Raw genomic sequence first — 16,645 nt, 5'->3', positions numbered from 1 at the left:
GGAGGCAGAGGCTGGCCCCCTGCAGGCACATGCAGCCAGCAGAGCCACAGTGGGTGCGGTGAGGGGGCTTGACAGTGAGGTCAAGAGACAGAGAGCAAGTGTCCGGGATGTGCAGGGAGGATGGAAGGGGGAGAGCAGGCCCAGTCCTCAGGGGGACACCTGCAGACTCCGCAGTGAGCGCCTCTGTGCTAGGGACCAGCTCACCCCAAAGTGTGCTATTCACCAGCATGGGAATCAGGCCGTGCCTGACAGATGGGAGTTTCACGTGAGGGAGCTGTGAGGAGAGGCTCAAAAGAGGAAGCGTGGCTCTTTCCAGGCTGCGAGGTAGATGCTGTGAGGAGTCGGTGTCTTAGGAGAGCCACACAAACAGATCTGAGTTGTTGCCACGCACAGAAATCTCCACGGAAAATGTAGAATGTCTTTTGGATACAGGCGGTACCACCTTAGCTCTTTCCCTGATGTTGCAAATCTTCATTTGGGGAAAAAAAAGAAAAGAAAAAGAAAAAGCTTGGGGAAAAGGGCTTATGGTGCAGTGCGCTCTTAAAGAGTTCAAATTGATCATCACTCTAGAATTTGACCATTCCAGCTAAAAAAGCAGTTGAAGACACATCAAAGTATTTCACAGACACTAGCATTTACCTAATTTAGCTATGATAGGAGCAAGATAATTTATTTCACTGAGTCCATAAATAATCAATATTGCTTATAATCTGTGCTACCTGATATTCAGGTGACACTGAATCTCTGCAAAGTCCACGTTTGTTAAGGTTTTCTTTCCCATATAAATAAACACTATGAGCCTCGGCCATTATTATTATTACTATTCCCTTTGAGCTATTGTTCGGCTAGACTTTGTGGTGTGATAATACTTTTGTGAACTAAAACATTAGTGGTGTCACTGGGTCCCTAATAGACAGCCTTTGCCAACCCCTTAATTTTTCCTCCCACCGTTCACAACGTTGGTGGATACGTGTCTCTGGACAAAAACCCCCAGAGGTCTCCTGCAAATTCTTTTTCAATACAACCAGATCATTGCAGATAATTGTATTACACAGTGTATCGATCCCAAATCGTTGTGCACCGGAAACATCTGAAAAAACATGATTATAGCTTTCTGTTTATTGTTCGTACATCATATAAGCAGGCTTTTGTGTGAATCACCTGTAAAAAAGGCAAGGTGGAAACATCAGAGAAATTACCTCTTTACAAGAATCTATTGATCACTTTAAATCAAAGAAGTATGTTTGACATAAGATTACCTGGCAGTTTGAACATTAGGTACACTATGTTATAGCCTGGGGCAGTTGTAAGTCTGACAAAGGGATTGTAAATAAAGCATGCAGCTGTGAGCGCCTCTGGCTTGGGATCAACTCAGGCTCAAGTCCAAGGCATAGGTAAACTCGAAATAATTTACCCCTTTTTAACCAGCATATAATGAATTAGAGTAGACTCTTAGGAGAACCGAGAGGCATAAATCTCTTCGGCATTTGGAAATGGCAAACTTCACAGAAAATCCACTTCCTGTGGAGTTGATAAGAGGTATTTTCTGTGTGGGTGCCCAAGCTGACTAAAGTAGTCTTGAAGTCAGTCTATTGGTACAAGCAGATTCTTCAAAAAAAGAAATTTCCTGACACATTCTCGTATCTATAATTATCTGTATGTGGCCTGATTGCTCAAAGTCCTTTTAAACTTAACAACCACTAACCTCTCAATTTCAATGTCTGAAAATTCTCCTTAAAACTAATTTTAAAAGTTTTGGCGTAGTTTTACTTTTTTTCAAAAGAAATATATATTGTGAAAGGTTAAAAAATCATATAAAGTGAAATCCTGCACTTCAGCTATTCACGCCACTATATGAAAACTACTGGAAACATATCACTGTAAAGATATTGTTTTCATTTAGTTGCATTTTCTTATTGGTCGAGAGCAGGGACTGCTCTCGTGCCATTACATATTTTTTAAGCTTGAGGAATATTTTTCTTTAATTTTGAAAGCAAACTTGTAGTGAATTCTTGATTGGATTTCCCCCCCCCCACTCCCACAGTGTTGGACATGTACTGAAATTATTAAACATTTAACTCATTTGTTCAGAGAGAATCCAATGCCTTTGGAATTTAATAAAGATGAGCTCTGGGTGATGCATTCTTCCTTGTTAAATATTTAGCTGTTTGCATTCGCTCTGTGGTTTCCTAAGGCACAAATTTGAACTGTTAATATATAGCACGTTTAAGCTATAAAAGTAGTAGGTGCTATGATTTCTGCTGGGGCAAAAGTGGTCACTTTGAACCCTTGCAAGAAAACAATGCAGACATGCATGCACATATTTAGAAAATATAAGCACCCAGTTGCTCAGAATCTATAAATGAGAAACTGAGAATCGGGTTTTCTTAGATCTGAGTTATAAGGGAGACATCATTCCACTTCAAAGATGAGTGATAGATGCAGAATATTTATATAGAGTATCTTTTTTTATGAGGTTGCTGGTAAAAGATATCTCTGATGTAAGATGGTAATACCTTAGTTTCCAACTTTATTGAAACTTAATATAAACACCAGATTTTAGACATGAAATGAGAATCATTAACAGGGAAGATTATCTTTTTATAAAAATATAGCCTTCTCCATTTCTATTTATATGGGCCTGGGGATTCTAAAAGTATTTTTTCCCCTTCATTTAAGACTGCAAGGTTGAAATGACAGATTTTTATAAAACACCATTATATTCAATGCAATGGATTATACATCCAGTCAAATTTCAAATTACCTTGAAAAAAAAAAGCACTGTATACCATCATATGTATAAATATATATCCAAACATATGATTAAAAACTAAAATAAAAACCTGATAACACTTATATTTGATGGTCTATATTTGAGGCAATACATAAAACCCCCATATAAACACTTTTATAAAAGGGAAGTATTCGAACAAAATGTACAGATATATGTCTCTAGAAATACGGTCAACAAAGAACAAAGGAAAAATGTCTTTGTCTTAAATCACTTATTTTTTGAGAGCTTGAAGCATACTGCCTAAGACTTCTTTGGTCTAATGAAAGAGTGCCACCTATTGGATGACCTTGAAAAAGAGCTTAAATTTCATAAATTTACTCATGAAAGTAAATCAGTGGCAAGCCATCATTTTGACATAATTTATAACATATCAGTCTTTGTGTATGTGAATATATATGTGTACATATATATATATATATATATATGTACACATATATATGTGTGTGTGTATACACACACACACACACACACTCACATATCTGAGATCTATGCTAAAGAAAAAACATGAATGTGATATACTGACATTATTCTTTTATAAATGTAGGAGCAGAAGTCTCACAAATAAGCTCACCCAATGTTGTCTGATTAGACATCTAATTGTTGAATTTAAATGTTTTATAAACTTGAGATTACTGCTCTGCATCTTGTATTCCTTCATACATACCTTTGTTTACTTGGACTTTAAATGAAGGGAACTGAAAATTGAATGCATGAGCTTGTATTTTGACAAGAAGGATCTGTTTAAATCTTCGTCAAAGTTGCATTGCATACAATTTAAACCCAAAACAAAAGGGGAAAAAATACATGCTCTTGGCTTTTTAAAAGGCAATGTTCTTGTTTTATCTTTCAGCCCAAGAACTTGCCAGTCAAGATGAAAAACTTCTTCTAATGGAATCCAGCTTGAAAGCTACTCAAGAGCAGCTAACTGAGCAAATAGCAGAAACAGTTCGCCAAGAACAGAACGGTAGAAAACCCCAGGCAGAGCTGAAGACAGTGACAGAAAGGATTATTGCCTCTGAAGAAGAAAAAAATGATTGCAAGTGAGTTGTTTTTGAGTATTTCAGAAAGTTTTACTTTACGTACTGAAATCAAGTCAGTCCTTGTGACTTTAGTGGCTAAATATTTAACTCTCCGTGTCTTGCAAAAGGTTATGTGTAAATGTGCTAGCTTGTTCAAGGAATTGTTGGTTCCAAAACAGATAAACTTTAGATTTGCAACGTTTCTTAACTGAAATGGCACATGTTGAAACTTGTAACTGTCGTATTCCAGATTCTAAATAATGAGGTGGCAGCCAACTTCCTTGTTCACTATCGAGAAAGGCTCAAGGTAGGAGCGAGAGAAAGAATACAGAGTCTCCGCAGCCTCTATCTGCCAATGGTCTTCTCTTTCTATTTCTGGAGTCCAAAGGTTACATATGGCTCTTGTTGCCTTTCTTTTTTGTTCAAGTAGCAGCTCTAAACAAGACGCTATTAAAATGAGAGACACTTAGAGTAGAATTTTTGGTCAGACTATTGAGGCACGTAAGGAACTATGAAGAGTAATAAAGATCGTTGCTGTTTTCAAAGGTTCCTGAAAACTGTTCTTAGTGAAGCACCTTGTAGTAAACCTGTTTTCATCTAAGTCTTTATGTAATTATTATACCTGATCCGATGTTTTCAGATTTTATCATTTGCTTTTTAAATAAACATAATATGGTTTCATTTTTGAGTGCTCTGATAAAGTACTCTATCCTCTCTGATTTTTGCTTGATTTTTTTAGTCTGTTTTTTAAAAAATAATTATGAAAGTAGCATAACCCAGATGAATCAATCTCCCTGCTTCTCTCTCTCACTCTCTCTCTCTCTCTTTTATTAAAAATTACACTTACCGAACTTTAGTTACATTGAGTAATCACAGTTAAATAAAGCACACCATTTAAACTTTTCCCCCCTGTCACTCATCTCTTTGAACACAATCCTGAGGCCAAAATTAAAATGTGCATTTGATATTAACTGATCTTTGGAAGTCAGCTTCTAAACTTACATTACTTACTGCGTATTTTGATATATCTATCAATAGGATTTCAAAATATTACGTGTGATGAACATAAGTAAAATTCTTTTGTGATTTATAGTTTGTAATGTTAAAAGTAAAATATTTGAAATTGTTCATGAGGAATTTATTTCTGTGTTTTAATCTAATGATTTAATATTATAAGGCACTAAAATAATTACACAATCTAGGGTGATATTTTACATGCTTCTAAATAAAATTAAACACTCAGATACACTCTGTTTGCAATTAATGTTCCTTTAGTCAGCTGCCAGAATTCAGACAATGAAAAAACCAGATTTAACAAATATTAAAAGGTAGAAATTTGTACCAAGGATTAAAAGCATATTGGGCAAGTTTCTTTTGGAATGGCTATGGTATTGTAGTATTGTTAGAAGTACTATTGTCTTTTTTAAAAGCTTAATTATATTAGAAAATAATGTTTAAGGTATATTTAGAGAACAAAAAATACATAAAAATGGTTTTGAACACTAATATAAAATTAATGATAGTGTTTGATGTTAACTTAATGTTATTAAAATAAGGCCATCATTTTTTCCTACAGTTAAACATCACTAGAAAGGTACATTATTCTGTATACCCACAAAAAATATCATCTTTTGATCTAAAAACTGGCATGTAATGACCTGCTTTGAACCTTAAATTTTATCAGTAAATAAACCAGTGACTCATCCAGTTAGATTACAATGAAAGCTCAAACTCAATTTCTCTATGCTTGATCTAGATTCATCTGCTTTATTTTCCAATAAAGCTTGATCATGATAGTAAGTAGAATATTCTCTCTTAATGTGAAATTGAGAGCAAGGCATACACCTATCATGCGAGAGAGTAGTTAAAATTGTATCAGACTCAAAAAAATCTATTTACAATGGTTTTTAGCAATTAAATATCTTACAGGTCATAAAATTGTAAGTACAGGGTAGGCATAAGCATGTTAACAGTTGTAATACAAATAAATAATATAATCATTAATCAATAATAATGTCGGAATAAACTGTTTTGCATACTCACAACTGTACACCTACTCTTGCTCACCCCTGTATTATTATGCCATGTTATAAGAAAATGTTATGGTTGAATTTTAAAGAGACGGATAAATGATTATAATCAAAGCAATGATGGTGTCTTAGGAGAAACAGCTTCATCTTTTAAAATATAGCCTCAAATACCTTGTCACAGGATATGCTGGTACTAGGTACATGTATTTTACCATGAAAAATATATAGCACTCTTTAAATGTAAAATAAAATCAAAGCCTTTTGGCCTGGCAAACACAAAGGTTGGTTTATTTATTTACATTTTCTCCCCACTCAATCGACAGGTGGCATGAATTGATTCAATTTACCAATTGATTCAGTACTGGGCAGTGCCAGACCTCATGGTGTGCATCACTCAGAAGAAAGAAAAGGCACTTCAGGTGTCACAGACATGACAGCCTTGTAGTGTGTTCCGCTAGCCCACCACACCCTCATTTGGAAAAGTCTTGGAATTTGATGCAGGGATGCAGAGGGAAATGTATGGAGCATGAAGTTGAGGTCAAGGCTTGAGGGGTTCTGGAGTTGAGAATCTAGAAGTACACAAATTTTTCTGCCAAGAACAGAGGATCTCACTAGAACAAAATGTTCTGGGACTTTTTCTTTTTTTTTTCAAAAAATAAAGAAAATTATTTCTGGAATTACATATTTTTTATTTTACAAAAAAGAAAATGAAAAATCTGAAACCTGATTTTTAAAATGTGGGACTAAATCATAAAAATAATAACATGAATATATATTTTAAGGGATCTGATACAATCTGAGATGTACACCAGGGTCCTGCATTTATCTTTGTGCCTAAGTGACTTTGTGATAAGTAATTATCTCAGGATAATTTTCTTTATTCATTACTTTGGAATAGTCATTCAGAACTAGCTAGGTTCCTATGCCAGTAAAATCTAGGTTAAGTCATGTATTAACTAAATAAGGAACAGTTAAAAAAAGAAGCACACAAAAAAACTGGCAACCAAAAGCAAGATTGTTTTTAACATTAAAATATGACCCATAAGTTATTGGTTCCATAAAGCGCAATTTTTAAAGAACACGAAGGCTTTAGATTTAATTTTCCCCCTCCTCTTTTTGAACTAAATGTAGAGAACACACGCCATATACTCAGTATAAGCCTGTTACACTTGAAAGATTTGTTCTGAATGTCCAGTGGGAACCTGGAAATCGTAATAATTTGTAGTATCGATTGAGCGAAGCTATGCAGCTGCGGCCTCCGGTGAATAGACAGGAATAGACATTTTATTGATTAACTTTTACAGTCATATTTTCAAGACTCCGCTGCAACATAATTTTCACTTCCCAGCTTTGTGTTGCTGCATCATGAAACTTGAATTCTTCTCTCTTAACATTTACCCACTTGAGGAAAAAAGTATGGACATGTCTGGCCAGGGTTCTGATCTACAGAGATGCGAAACTTTCTGGAAAAGGATTTCTCTCAAATGCTATTTGACCACAAACAGTAGGAAGGAACTAACTGCTCATAACAGGTTTTGGAAATATCATTATGGAAACTATTTGGTAATTAAATTTCTTCATATGTTCCTAATTCTTTTCATGTTCAGGAACCTTAATTTTCCTACTCTCACTTCATGCAGGTAACTATGAAAATGCATTATCTTGTGATGGGCTGTTTTTATTCATTTATACTTTATATCATTCAATGTGAGCAGGAGAAAATTATTGTAATAATAATCTATAATATAGTCTGAAATGAAAGGTATTAAATACTAAATAATTTTGGCCAATAAGTTCAAAGTATGAAAATGTAAATATATATGTATATGTATATGTATTAAATATATGTGATATATCTCTAGTCCTGTGAGAGTTTTAAACAATTGTCTAGGTAAAAAATGTACTTGCACAGGTGAGCATATTGCAAATATTCTGTGTATAATCATATGTTTATGTACCTCAAGTTTTTTACTGCTTGAATGTTTTGGGCACTGAAGCAGACTGTAGGTCTTATATTCTAGTATACATAGCTGGAAAATATTTCACTGTAATTTTATTCTCGAGCTGGTAACAGATATATTTAGACTTGGATTGGATTTGAAAATGGAAAATTTTTAAAAAACAATGACATCAATTCCTTTTATTAAAATTACACCTGCATTTCTTTTATTTATGACTTTGAAAAATTTAATGTTAGAATCAATTGATTTAAAGATAAAATTCAGGAGCTTCCTGTGACTACACCAGCCCAGAAGATATGATATATAATTAAACTAGATAAGAAATCTAGCAACAAGTTTTAATGGTTATATAATTCATAGTCCATAAACTTTATGACTTAAATAGTGACTTTTAGAAGTTTATTTTTATTCTAAGATCATTGGTTCTTAAATTCATAGATTTGATTTTAAAAGTATTCAAAGCATTTCATATTTCTAATTTATTTCTCTTAATCCAAAATAAAAAAGTGGAGTAAAACATTCAGTCTTAGTAGTGAGGGTGAAACTGATAAAATTTTCTCATTACACACATTGAATATTAATTTTTTATGATAGCCAACAGGTTTATAGTTTTTTATTGATTTATAAAGATACACATATTTAGAATTTTACTTTATTTTATGGAGTGCTAATTTATTTTATAAAAAGTCTGACAAGCACATTTATGTGCAAAATATATGTGTAGCCAGCACTTGTTGAACTTCCACAGTTATCACAATCAATATAGCATATTAATGTGTGTCAAGATTGTAACTATGTTTTTCTTCTAATGGACTAGGTCTTTTATTTATAATGCAAAGGTGTTTGAATAAAATACCTAGTAATTAAGCCTTTCCTTTTTCATATTATAGGAATGAATAAAATAATGCATAAAAAATACAGGGTATTTTTATAATATGTGTAGATCTTAGAAGATTCTCGTCTGTATAATAAAGTATGTGTTTAAACTTATTTACCTAAATAAGGAATGCAATTAAGACAGATCAAGTAATAAACATAAAAAAGAAAAAAGTCTGAATTGAGATTGATTTCAACGTAATCCTGTAGAGGAATCCCCACGTATTGATCAATGTTAAAGCCCATGCATAGCACTTAGAAAGATAAAGTAAGCAAGGTCAGATAATCAAAGCATTTAAATAGTAAAAACAGCAACTGCCACTGTAGACTGCTGAAATAAATCCATAATACAAATTGCTTTGGCAAAAAGTGGATGAGCAGCTGATCTTCCTATCGAACTCGGATACTGTTCAGTGACCACACTGGGAAAAGGATTGGGAGAAAGGCCTTAGAGATCAATATTGAGTGAGATGTAGCACGGCTTCATCTTCAGCAGGAAAGCATTGCGGGAGTGAGAGTACAGACATCTTCAGGAGATGTCATCGAGTGGAGACCATGTCACACAGTTAGAAAATGCTCTCTGTGACTGATATGGCCGCACAGTCACAGAAAGGCTTCCTTAACTGTTTCAAGAAATTGTTTAAAGGGGGTTTCAAATAACTCTCAGATTTGAAATTATAGAAAGTTGATGCTATGCCAGAAAGGTGGAACAACTACTTACCAAAGTAAATTCATATATCTATAAATATGTTCTACATAAATCCATGTCTCTAATGAATATTTGGTCGTCCCCGGTCCTATATAGAGATATAAAATTTAATGGCAGAATAGGGGATAGAAGAATGATGTTTGGATTTCATGGAAATGACGCCCTCTTGTTGTGAGTCCCTTTTTAAAACTGGTTGCAACTTGGGGAGTCCTATTTTTAATGAGTGTTTGAATTCTACTGGCTAATTATATTCTTGGCTCTAGTGAACTCCAATGGGAGTTTTCAGTATGTAGATCTATGATCAGCAGAATTAGGTTTGACATAATTAACTACTTCTTTTATTTACTTCTTAACTACTTTTGTTATAAAATTTGAATTTAACTTTTAGTTAATGAGACATCTTCATGGCTATGATGACGTTTTGTGGAAAGTAGAACAGGATTGAGTGTGAGGACATGCCGTTATATTGTATTATGGAATAAAGTGGTTCTTCAGTCAAAATGGACAAAAATGCAGTTGACATATTCTCTCCCTTGTCTCAGGTTCCCATAGGTGTCTTCCTTATGTCATTCTCTCTTTGGAAAGCTTCTAAATTCATCATCATGTTCATCATATGAGTAGCATTATATCTTGGTAAGTACAACAATAGGATTTTCTATGCATATTTTTCCTCCAGGTATTTTTCATGGACTATAACCACAGTCTTCTAACATTTGGATGTAGTATTAAGAGCTTTGCAGCAGTACTGACTGAGAAATCTTCATTTACTAAAACCTTTAAGTATCGAACCTCTCAATTAAGTTACATAAAGAACTGAATGATTTTAATTGTTTTTCTTCCAAAATAGAGAACTAAAATGAAGACGGGGTTACATTTAACACTGAATGTTCATATCAAAATGAAGTATTAAAATCAGACTCCAGGCTTAAAAGTTGCATAACGAAGACTTAGTGTTTTTCCATTCCTTTCTTACCATAATGAATAGTTATTTACAACTATTGTAGCTTCCTGTTTGCTGTATGAATTGCTGATAGCAGCGGTTTTAATGGTAAAATTGTGAAACAATATTCATAGTTGTCAGAAAAAGGTCATTCTATTTGCATTCATTAGGAGCCTGGAGGACGGTGCAATGTGCATTTCCTTTGAGATGTTGTAGCTATTGATTTATACACAGCTGTAGGAAAAATTAATTAGGATTATATTTCACTTATTACTGCAGGCTGTGTAATAAGAAAGAAAAACATTATTTTTTGTTGGAAAGTTGAACAGAAAAACCTAAATGGAATCATTGTTTCTTAACTCACAACTACTTGATCATATGATTTTTCTTTTATAATCTGGTTAGAGGCTTAGTGCATTCATAGAAATTTAATTAGCACTTTGAAAGAAATGTTTTAGTACACATCCCATAATAATAATGATAATGCAAATTAAGCAAAAGACACATTTCCCCCCTGCTAATTGAAACTTTCCTTTCTCTCAGCTAAATCAAAGTGGATTTGTCTACTGTGAGTTTGAAGGTTTGGGGAAGCTTTGGCCAACAGAGTTAAATCAAAAAACCAAAGAGGGACCAAGATCAGGTGCATTCTTCAGGTGAAGAAACAGATTCCAGAATAAGAGTTTTAGGTGGAAAACAACGAGAGAGAAGTTCACTTAGTTTTGCATTTTCAGTCCCAGAAGCTTTATAATTAAGTTCTGTGAATTTAATATTTCAAATAAACTGGAATGTGGTACACTGACAATACTCTCAGTTAGTGTGATAATACTAGTTTTTGGTTTATAAAAACATATTTGGCTTCTTTCAATGAACACTATGTAAACTCTTAGTGGAAAAATATTGAATTCAGTTCTCCACGTTGTTCCTATGTGACACATGTTTGAAATTAATCAAATTGTAGTCACTTCTAATTAATAGCAGAGAATAATTTTTGAAATGGGGCAGAACCAGATGACAAAGGATAGTTTGTATGTGTTCATGACATACTTTATGAATGGAAACACATGTCTGTTGTGACATTTCTAACTTGAAAATGTTATTAACTCTCCTATTGTCTCTTAAATATGAAGCATTTTAAGAGAAACTTACTGCCTGGCTTATGGTGGACACTCAGGCGTAGTGTCAGCATTTCAGGGAAAACAAAATCAAAGAGAAGTCTTTTGATGCCCCTATAAAATCTATAACAAATGTATTAAAATCCACTTCTGCTATTGGAAGTTCTTAGGTTTTATAAAAAGAGTTTATAAGAGGTCCGTGGCAACATTAAGTATAAATATGGGCTTCTTCCTACATTTTACAGATTAAATATTGTCTATGAAATTAATGACTAGGATTAAAAATACATTACTTCCATACCCAAAACTTTTAACTTTCTTAGCTATGACCATAAGGATCTATTCCCCAACGTACTGAGTAGAATATAAATCAAGTCACGTTCTGTCCTTTGCTTCTCTGCTTTAAATGCTGGGGCCCCTCAAAAGAAAGCAAAATTTCCCCAAGTATTATGGAACTTTGCCTTCCAGAGTGATAAGTAATATTTTCCACCCTGGCACATTTTGTATTCTATTGCAAAAATTATATGAGTTAATTATACTGAGAGTCATTGCAAACCCTTGGCATTTTGTAGTGAGTCTAGCTTTTCCCAGTTTGTTTTCAGGATAGTGCTATGTTAGATTAATCATGAGGTAACTAAGAAGTTTATAAAATCATGAATTCTAGGGCTCAGATTTTTGAATTGCTTTCTTAACTAAAACAGAAATATATTTATTAGGAACATTTGTTGCTTGAACTATATATTGGTCCACAGTTCATTGAAAAGCTAAAAGCAGTGTTTCTATAGGTTGTGAAGGACACACACACACACACACACACACACACACACACACACACAAAACAAAACTAAGATGTGTTCCTTCACCATAAAATGCTAATAAGCTTAGTGAGGTAAAAATTAATGGAAACAGATGTTCACAGAACTCAGTAATGTGTGATTTGTCCTTTAAAAATAAAGAAAACTTATTGTAGTACAGAAATAATTACTCCAGAAGGGAGAAAGAGGCAAGAATTGGTAACTATATTTTCAAAATGTGTCATGTCGGAAAGGGTATTTTACATGAACAAGAAGACCAGGAAGCAAAAAACACAATGAGAAAGGATATTTTTGGTCTAGAAAATGATGAGCAATTTATTTTGTAGAGACTGGGTGTCTACAAGGCAAGTTGAAACCACATTGTCAGTGGTCTCTATGTTCGTTTTAGGAATGTAATGTGCTTAGAAGTAACAGGGAGATAATGAGGAGTGTTGAACACTCTAGTGCCCATGCCTACAATCATGTTAGAGAAGCAATTGCCTGAATATCTCACTCTTTTCTCTTAACATTTCACCTGGCTCATTTCTAAGCATCTTGAAATATTGACATCTTGGGCCCAGCTCCTCCTGGGCCTGCCTCCTCCCATACTCAATCCAGATGGAGTTGATTGCTACATACCCTGTGCCTCCTCAGCACCCATCCAAACTCCACCACAGCCTGCATCTATCCTTATTCTACCTCTGGGTGTCACAGTAAAGGTCCATGCCCACCACTGGATAGCGTGGTGTGGGTTGCTATCTTCCTGGATCATTGTCAGCACTGCCATATTTGAACTAATTTGGGTTAACAAGAGAATGAACTTTGCTATGTTCCTGGTCCAATGCTTCTTTGGTCACCTAGGGAGGTATGCTGAGTTGCTGGCCTACCTCTAGCATATACTGAGTATATCAAAGAAAAAGTTAATTTTTATCAAAGTTCAGTACCAGTCTTAAACCTCTCACTATGTATTGTGTCAAGACTGAGAGAAATGGGTTTGGAAATGGAAGTTTTAGTGAAATACAATGAAGTGCTAGATTGTGGGGGAAGTAAAGAGATATATGTGTATTAAGCAAGAGGAGGTCACAGGTGGTGCTATGGTCTGAATGTTTGTCCCCAAACCAAATTCAGAGAAAAGACAACCGTGGGCAGACATGGTATAGGTGGGCCTCTTCCTCTTTGATTGCCCCACCTCCAGAACCATGAGAAATAAATTTCTGTCACTGATAAGCCACCAGTTTATGGTGTTTTGTTACAGCAGCCCTAACAGACTAAAACAGGTGGAGAAAAATGAGAGAGATATGGCAGAGTGGTAGATGGAAAGTTGTGAGGAAGGATTATGTCCTTATGCAGTAGAGACTTGAATTGGAGGACAGACAGAAGATAGGAAGCAAGTGGACATGGAGGATACAGGAATGAATGTAGGCAATTGATAGGGAGTCAGACAATTCAGCAACGATAATTACATGCAAAGGTGACTCTTAGCAGGGTCTCCTTTACATCTGAGAAACCATATGGGTGGGTGATAGGCAAGGATAGAGGGACAATTTGAGGGCATTTCAGGAAAGTAAGAATGGTTTTGGAAATAAAATTATCTGACAAAATGAGTATAGCAGGGGTTTAGAGAACAGTAAGCAGAGCTGGAGTTATCCCACCTGGTCAAGATATTTCTTACATGCACACATTTTTACTACATACAATCTACATACAACCACATGGTAGCATATTAGTCAGGGGACTAATACAATTGTAGAAATCAGAGGAATATGAATTAACAGTGAAAATAGTTCCATATATATTAATTTAACATTTAATAGAACTAAGACTCTATGATACTAAAAAAATTCTGGATATTCACCATTATAAATTTTCTCTAATTTTCTTAAGGAGTGAAATGACATTCACAAATATGTTTGCCAAATATATATATATTTGCTAACTCCAAATAGGATTTGGAAAAACCTTAACTGAAAACACAATTTAAAAAATAGAAATAAATGAATAGCAAAAAAAGAATAAGGCAAAATTAGGCAGAAAGCATTATTCTAGGAGGCATCAGCTTGGACAATCGCTGACTTTGTGCACCTGACATCAGCAAATTCAAACTTGGGCTAAAATACGTGTTCCCGCTGATTCAATTAAGGATGCTGGGATTTTCCTTCAGAGAAGAGATCTGGTCAAACCAGGAATGTTGAGGTGAGAAAGACTGAGAGAAAAGAATGGAAACCCACCTCCCTCCCTCCCCTCATCGTGCTGGCAAAGGGGCTTCTTCTGACCTTGCTGTGGGGACCCATTGGGTTTTGGAAAAGAATAGTTATTTCACTGGCAAAAAGGGGAATAGAGACGCATTTTCAAAGGCCAGAATAACTGTCAAATCATCAACTTTCCTTATTGGGGAGAAAACGAGTAGGCAGGGCTTTTATTTCTCGAAGTTGCAAATAAAACTGTGCTACCTTCATGGCCTCACAAGGCTGGGTGAGTGCCATCCTCTAAAAGCTTTGTTGGGACGCTTGCTTTTATTCTCAAGTTATCTCTGGAATAAATACATACTGCTTGGCCTAGATTTATCATCCATTTGATAAATTAGCCAGGATGTCTGACCTAATACCTTATTAGGATAACTTTTTTTGTGAGAATCAGAAAGAAACTTGTGAATCCACTGAGTGGGGATGAGTGGATTCATCATGACAGGTCCAGACACCACGTGAGCCTTTGTGGCAAAGGAAGACAATTTAGAAAGACAGTGCTTTCTACAGAAGAGATTTTACTTTTTTCCCTGATGGATCAGGAAGTCTAACCCAACTTTTAAAGTCAACTGTATACTTCCAGGTGCTCTAGAACTATGTCATAGTAAGGGGCCACTTACACAAGCATTTAAGAAGAAAGGAAGGAGCAAGGTTGAACAAAATTTGCATTGGGCACAAAAGGAAGAAAAGGAGGGAGCAAGGTTGAAAAAATTAAAGATGCCAACTTGCATCGGTATTGTATGGTCGCCTCATATACACACCGAATTTCAATTGTATTATCCTACTAGAAAATTAATATATTTCAGCTTGAAGGAGGTTCCATCCACCTTTTTTTAATTATGAAAAAAATCAAAATAGATGAATTCTGTGACCTACCTCAGGCCTTGTGGTGCATGTGGGGTTAGAACATTGATTTTCTGATGAAATTTCAATAATCTTCTATTTAGGAGTTATAGTAAGTGAAATCTGAGTTTTATAAAAAATATATTTATCAAAGGATTCTCTATTTCATGGCACATGGTTTAATGTACATCTGAGCATTTAGGTTCAGTAGGTAAATAGCAAGAATGTGAAGTGGGACAAAATCTTACCCTTAGGTGAATATTTCAAATATGTTATTCTGTGCTTGAGGTTAAAGTAAATTTTTGCTCATGCAAGAAATAAATTCTGCTTAGGTAAAATGTACGGTCTGAGTTTCCTTCTTATAATTAATAAGTAGCCTTGAGGAATCAGAATCGCTGAGTAGTATGGTAAAGCATTTGTTAATGGAGACACATTTACCCTAAGAAATACGTATTTTTGTTTGAAGTGAAAACCTCTTCAGCTAAATGGTATCACATAGACAATCTCACCCCCGCCAGCCCACGCTAAGTATCAGACCATGAGCTTGACTCTGCTCCGCAGAAATGCTGCTTTGCACAAAAGAAGCTTTTTAGATGTCTAGGCGCCTATGTTCTAGCTGCATTGGACTAAAGCAGATAAAGGAACCAAGCACTCAGCTACTTAGATATGGAAGTAGACAAAAGATGAGCACAGGATTCTTTTCAATAGTAATACAGGAACTATTCTTAAAGGATTTCTGCCGGATGTCATTGTAAGCAATATGTCTGGTTAACTCCACATAAAATTCAGAATTATGAAAAAATATTTAAGATTAATATATTGACTATATTACTTGTTTTTTCTTAAAAATAATAGAGTACACAAATCGTTGAGCCACGTCGCATAAATGCATATGGACTGTAGAGTCAGAGAGAATTGAGTTTGAATCCTTATAAGCTATCACTACATTGAACAAATGACTTCACTTCCAAGACTCAGTATTTCTATCTGTAATTTCGAGAGAACCATGTCTTCCCCACAGGGATGTTCTGACAAAACAGACAATTTTGGAGAAGGTGTGCTGGACACAGTTGTGGTTCTCAACAATTGGTAAACATTATCAAACTAGAAACAGGTTCTTTTTTAGTCAGATAAAAGATGCTACAATTTTTTCAATGACAAAACTCCACCATGAATTGTTGCGTTGGGACAGAATGGATACAAGATTAAACAAGTTAATGTGCTTAAAAATAGTGCCCTTGCCGAAACCGGTTTGGCTCAGTGGATAGAGCGTCGGCCTGCGGACTGAAAGGTCCCAGGTTCGATTCCGGTCAAGGGCATGTAC

General features: G+C 34.9%; 1 long non-coding RNA gene across 1 annotated transcript in view; it reads left to right on the top strand.

Annotated features, from left to right (window-relative positions):
• Positions 1-3,636: 3,636 nt before the first annotated feature.
• The window catches only part of LOC138992882 (uncharacterized), a 35,152-nt gene continuing 22,143 nt past the window's right edge, over positions 3,637-16,645 (top strand). The window contains exons 1-2 of the long non-coding RNA XR_011468193.1: positions 3,637-3,834; positions 9,932-10,022. This is a non-coding gene — a long non-coding RNA (uncharacterized lncRNA). The remainder of the gene's footprint in view (positions 3,835-9,931; positions 10,023-16,645) is intronic.

The sequence above is a fragment of the Myotis yumanensis genome, unplaced genomic scaffold, assembly GCF_028538775.1.
Source record: "Myotis yumanensis isolate MYYU_CA2020_CCGP unplaced genomic scaffold, mMyoYum1.0.hap1 SCAF_15, whole genome shotgun sequence".
NCBI lineage: Eukaryota > Metazoa > Chordata > Mammalia > Chiroptera > Vespertilionidae > Myotis > Myotis yumanensis.
The sequence above is the reverse complement of the archived record's forward strand: the minus strand, read 5'-3'. Positions and strand labels throughout refer to the sequence as shown.